General features: G+C 33.7%; 1 long non-coding RNA gene across 3 annotated transcripts; it reads right to left on the reverse strand.

Moving 5' to 3' along the window:
• Window positions 1–1,627: 1,627 nt before the first annotated feature.
• On the reverse strand, window positions 1,628–4,853 carry LOC138698050 (uncharacterized). 3 transcript variants are annotated; one of them, XR_011331670.1, is made up of 7 exons: window positions 4,669–4,853; window positions 3,653–3,843; window positions 3,395–3,453; window positions 3,181–3,250; window positions 2,400–2,461; window positions 2,171–2,297; window positions 1,628–1,759 (listed from the first exon to the last, which is right to left on the reverse strand). It is a non-coding gene; the product is annotated as an uncharacterized lncRNA (long non-coding RNA). The 3 variants fall into 3 exon arrangements; XR_011331669.1 differs by having other exon boundaries at window positions 1,637–1,829; XR_011331668.1 differs by having other exon boundaries at window positions 1,637–2,297.
• Window positions 4,854–5,975: the final 1,122 nt, after the last annotated feature.

A 5,975-nucleotide genomic window follows, 5' to 3' on the forward strand; every position in this document is an offset into this window, starting at 1 on the left:
AAAGATTTACCGGTAAAGGTGTAAGCAAATCTCATTGTTTGTACATTTTTCCAGAAATAATGCCTTACCTCCAATGGACCAACTACTACTGGTATTGAGATTCTATGCCACTGGGAGAACATTGACAACAGTAGGAGATTTTTGTGGGGTCCACGAAGTTACAGTAGGAACTGTTGTCAATCGAGCTAGTGCTGCACTTGCTGCTTGGTTTAATTGAAGTGATGATTTTTATTGCTTCATTGGGAGTAGTTTTATTTGCTCCAGTAATTAAGTGCAAGGCTTGTTTTTTTTTTTTTTTTTTTTTCCAAGGGATTCTGTCTCTCTTTTTGATGCTGTTACGAATACTTCTGAATAGTATTTTAATACAGGTTTTATGTACATATTATAGGTCTTGATTAAAGTTTTCCTAGAACTGTTTCATTTTGTGTCTGCTAGTTGTTTAGTCAACTCTCCGAAGATAGATTGGAATACCAATAAGGCATCACTCATGAGACAACTGTCAGGAGATAATGTGATAGGGTGGCAAGTTCCCTTCTCCTTCCTTGCATATATCGCTCACCAATAGGAGTAGGCCTAACATATTCCACTAATGAGACTTAAGATATGCTTGCTATATATTATTATTTAACAAACTGTAACAGTTTATTGAATTTTAGACGTGAGAGTTTTTCTTCATTTGCTGAAAGTTTTGGAATTGGCATTTATGTTTTGCAAGGGAGCTCTTTTATTCACGCTAGGCCTAGTGATTCATGTATGCAAACATATTCATATCGTTACTTTTTAAATATATTTTATTGCTTGGATCCCTCACAGTGATCTCTTAACAGGCTAAGGTGATTCAAACACAAAGGTTTGATAAATACATTTTAAAAATGATGACCAGGTACTCTGCACGTGTAGCTATTTAAAACAATAAAAATGCACTGTATCTGCAATTCAGATTTATTTTACATAAGCAAAATATGGTAAAACAACATTTTTCAAGAGGTACATTAATTGAAGCATCGGCTGGAACAACGTTATAAGTTACATTTGGTAAAATTTACAGGAGCTGCAAAAATGTGTATGAGTACAACTTTGTTCTTATGAGGGTAGCAAACTTTTCAGTGGATAAATTTCACGTACTGCATTGATGGACAGTTGCAAGCCAAGGAGTATAGGAAGGTAACATGACATACAACATTATTACACGGAAACACACCAAATGAAAATTTTGTAACTTACAACGTTGTTCCAGCTGACGCTTCAATTGTATTCAGGTACTCTGTAAATGTGTACTTAAAACAAGAGAGATGGACTATAGCTGCAATTAAATTTAAAATTTATTTATTTATTTTGTGTAAACAAAACACGACATTTTTCAGGAGACACAATAAGCATAATCATTTATTACATCCACTGTCTCATTATATATGCTATGGTATATGTCATATTTACAAATTAATAATATGCAGGCTAATACATAGGAGTACATAATAACTGTAATTAAACACAACACAAATACATATGCAAATACCCACAAAACTTGGGTACACAAAACTTGGAAAACTGTGGCAGAGCCAACTTCAGCTATTAGCCCCATTTGTTAGAGATCTGCACGGGCCATAATTCTTAGGCCCGGCCAATCTCGGCCTGATCTGAACCAGACCCGAACCCAACCAGAAACCTTAGATTAGCTTATAATTATCACCTGACTCGAACCTAATCCGGAAGACTAGCAGATAAAGCAGAGGCCAGAGACCACAGGAATCAAGAACAGCTGCAAGAGATTATCACTCCATTAGAAGGATGAGAAGAAGTAATCTCCCAGTCATCCAGGTCAAACAAATCTGGTCAACAAAATTAAACATATTTTTTGTTAAAACATAAAGAATGGGTGATTATTGTAGCATTTACTTTCTGCCACTAATTGAAGATGTCCTTGTAGATGGACCACCCATTAAAGAGGAGGAAAAAGTAATGTAAAAACTGCAAATGTTACTTTTGATATTCCAAACCCCATCTCTTTCCAAACATGAGGACATGACTTACTTTTATTTCAAATCATTCTTTGTTATAATGTTAGCATCCAACTTTCAACTAATGTATTTTTTAAAGAAATCACTGTAATAGTACTGAAGTTCATGCATTTCTAACATCTCAAGTATAATTAAGTCAACATTAAACTTACCGTTCACAGATGGAGAAAGATTTTTCAATGTGGCTAATGCATTCCTCAGAGGCTTGCTTTTTTTTTTTTTTTTTTTTTTTTAAGCATCCTTGGGGTGTAACTCGATCAGCTATTATTCCATTATCAGCTGAAATATTTAAGAGAGGGATATATGCTTATATTCAGACCTTCCTGGGTTTAGCTTACACTACTTACACTGAATAAACCAGTAATTTCACTTAAAACTTACTTTCATTACACTGTGTAGACACCCGTACAGTGGAAGACCTTCATCTGCTCCACCAGCTGACTCTGTAATATTTTAACAGTGGAATTAATTCTGGAGAAAGATGATGTTTTATCATAAATGTGTGGACACTTCAAAGTCAGCAGCTGTAACAGTATTGTATTTTCTAACGTGCTATTAATCCAAACTCATTTTTAACAATAAGAAAGTGAAGCTGCAATAAAAAAGAGAGAGAAAAAACCAAGCATATAGTTCTATTGTAAATAGAGTGTAGTCAATTTCTGTTTTATCTTATGAAAAGATATTTTTCAGTTTTTCTGTACACAAGAAATCATTCACAAGTTTCAAAGTGAGAATCCTCACAGTAAAATTGAAATACAACTTAACATAATGTAGCCTAATCTGATTACAAACCCATTACAGAGAAATCTCAAAATAAATTCTTCAGTTTAGTGTACTTTCTATTTTTAGGCCTACATTTATAAATTTCAAATTCCCACTCAAATCCCACATAATATTATAATACAATGATGTTTAGTTTTTATGATATCCATTTCTTGTGACCATTTCATCATTATGTACAATTTATATTTTAACATTTTTTTTTTAACTTTTGCATCTAATTTATCCACTGCTTGCTGCAGATTTCATATAGTATGTGTGTTAATTTTATTTTCAACATGTTGTCTGAAAATGTGTTTACATGTTACAGCTATTTCAGATTGGAAAAGTAAGCATCATACGTAGAATGTGAAAGAACGATTTGTAGTATAAATCAAATTACCTGGAGATATTGTTGGGATGTCCAGTTTCACTTCAAAAACTAAAGAATTGCACTGTGAACCTGAATGGTACTGTAAATAAAAAAGAAATAATAGTATTATAATGTAATACCGACATTAAATTAAATTTGTATAACAATTTTCAAGAATCTAATATTTTTTTATCTCTAAAGCTCATCATCTCTTCTTCTGACTCTTAAGTCCTTACACACTAACCTCATTCGTGTTATTAGCTGCACTGGTATCAGTGGAACTTGGTTTAGTTACTACTTCGGCTGTAACAAAAGTAAGTAAATAAATAAATGAGTGAATGAATAAATAAATAAATAAAAAGAATTCAAACTTGTGTTATACAATTTCCTCTGCTTATTATTTAATAACTGTATAACTTAACATATAAGTGAACTTATGCATTGAATATGAATCAAAATCACTGAGAAGTCACTCAATTGATAGGAGAATGAAATCACTTACCTCGGCTAAGTTTGGATTTGGTTTTGCTTCAGTTGGAGGGGCTCCAATTGTTTGTAGCCTTCATTATCTCTCTGCAGCAGCAATTTTATTTGTGTTCTTTTCCAAGAATTCAAATTTGCTTCTCAGCTGTTTTCAGGTCCTTGTATTTGTGCTGATGTTACTATATTCTTCCCATGCTTCATTCTATATTACTAAAAAGGAAGTAAAACTAGGTTAATTCCATATGCAACCTACAACATTAGAAAATATATTGTATTTCTCTTTTTCCCTTATCTAAGTTTCTATACCTAAATAAGCAAAAGCATTTAATGGACGATTGTCAGTACAATATCAAACATATGACTATACTGTACATAGAAACTTTGGAAAAAACTTAATATCTGCTGTTCTTGTGTTATTTTACGAGGTGTTGAATGTGCATTACAAACAGATAGGCCTATTGCATTTTAGTGGAAACGTCTCTCCACCTCATGCTGTTCTTTTAAAAAATAATGTTAGGCCCTATCTGTGATCGAATGGTATTATGAGCCTAATACAAAATATCCGCCCATTTATTAACAGTAAAATACGTAGGTCTAACATACTGAAATATTGGTAATTTGCTAGGAACAGTGTACCTTGCTGTACTAATGTTGGTTAGAAATCCCAGGCCAAAGACATCATTCATTATTATCAGTATCAGTGAACTTTTCTTTTTTAAACGAGTTATTGTGCCTTCGACCCATGATTTGAAGCCGTGAAGTACACTATTTCTAAAAAATTACCGAAATAAATTCACTAATAATGTAGGCTATACAACAAACTGAAAGCACACTTAATATTAATTACAATACAAAAATAATTGCCACCTACACTTCTTGAGCAGTTACACATGAATAAAACAATGATTGTGGAGAAAAACGCACTTTTGCTGGAACCGCACCCGTCCTGTTTAGGCCTACTAATTAAAACCAAAATACTATCATATGGTAGGAATTATTACTATTCGAAAAGAAACATAACCTTTAAAATCTTACCTTTTGCTTCCATGTAAAGTTTCTTCATACAGTATGTGTAATTTTCTGTTCTCCACTCTTTTATTTTTTTGGCTGGAGCTTCAGTATTATAATAAATAATAACAATAATGCTTACAATAAAACCTCAAAATAAATAGTACCATATAAACACGGAACATAAACATGAAATACGCGGGGAAAGGTATACCAACGCAATACATTTCACTACATTTTCAGTAACTTCATTGCCAACGTAATAAAAATGTTACTATATCTTCCGGATAACAATCCTGCAGTTAAAATCCGCTGGTAGTACAGAACAAAATATTTAACTTCCAGATTGCTAAACTGGAGTATACGAATCTGGAGCTTTAACAGGCGATCGTAGTACAGGCCCTTACTGGCTTTTAAGGAACCCAGAGGTTCATTGCCGCCCTCACATAAGCCCGCCATCGGTCCCTATTCTGAGCAAGATTAATCCAGTCTCTATCATCATATCCCATCTCCTTCAAATCCATTTTAATATTATCTTCCCATCTACGTCTCGGCCTCCCCAAATGTCTTTTTCCTTCTGGCCTTCCAACTGACACTCATATGCATTTCTGGATTCGCCCATATGTGCTACATGTCCTGCCCATCTCAAACGTCTGGATTTAATGTTCCTAATCTGGCCTTCCAACTGACACTCATACGCATTTCTGGATTCGCCCATATGTGCTACATGTCCTGCCCATCTCAAACGTCTGGATTTAATGTTCCTAATTATGTCAGGTGAAGAATACAATGCGTGCAGTTCTGTGTTGTGTAACTTTCTCCATTTTCTTGTAACTTCATCCCTCTTAGCCCCTAATAATTTACATATTTTACTTCACTTGGATTTATTTTAATTAATTAAATTACATTAATGAAAACTTGTATGGTATGATTATAAGTTAAGAAATGAATTTAGTAAGAAATCACCCTGGTCTGTTTTAAGGCACACCACCGACATTTATCCAGGGATGTTAGGCAAATCACGAAAATCACATTTAGAAGACAGACCGTTGTTACACAACTACAAACCTTCAAGTATGAAGTCGCCCTTTCCCGTCTGATCTTCTTCCAGTATCAGTCAGTTCAATGTTTTCAGATGATTCTAACCTCGTGCTCCTATTTTGGAATGACCGTGCTGGAAGACACAATAAGTGTTGCATAATAATTGACCACGGTATACATTCACATTCGCGATTGTTTTTAGATTATATCTTACAGATTGCATGATAACATAACAAGTCATAGTTATTATGGTTTAAGTTATAACGTTCACTGACGGTATAGAGAAAAAAATT

Source organism: Periplaneta americana, chromosome 4 (genome assembly GCF_040183065.1).
Source record: "Periplaneta americana isolate PAMFEO1 chromosome 4, P.americana_PAMFEO1_priV1, whole genome shotgun sequence".
Classification (NCBI taxonomy): domain Eukaryota; kingdom Metazoa; phylum Arthropoda; class Insecta; order Blattodea; family Blattidae; genus Periplaneta; species Periplaneta americana.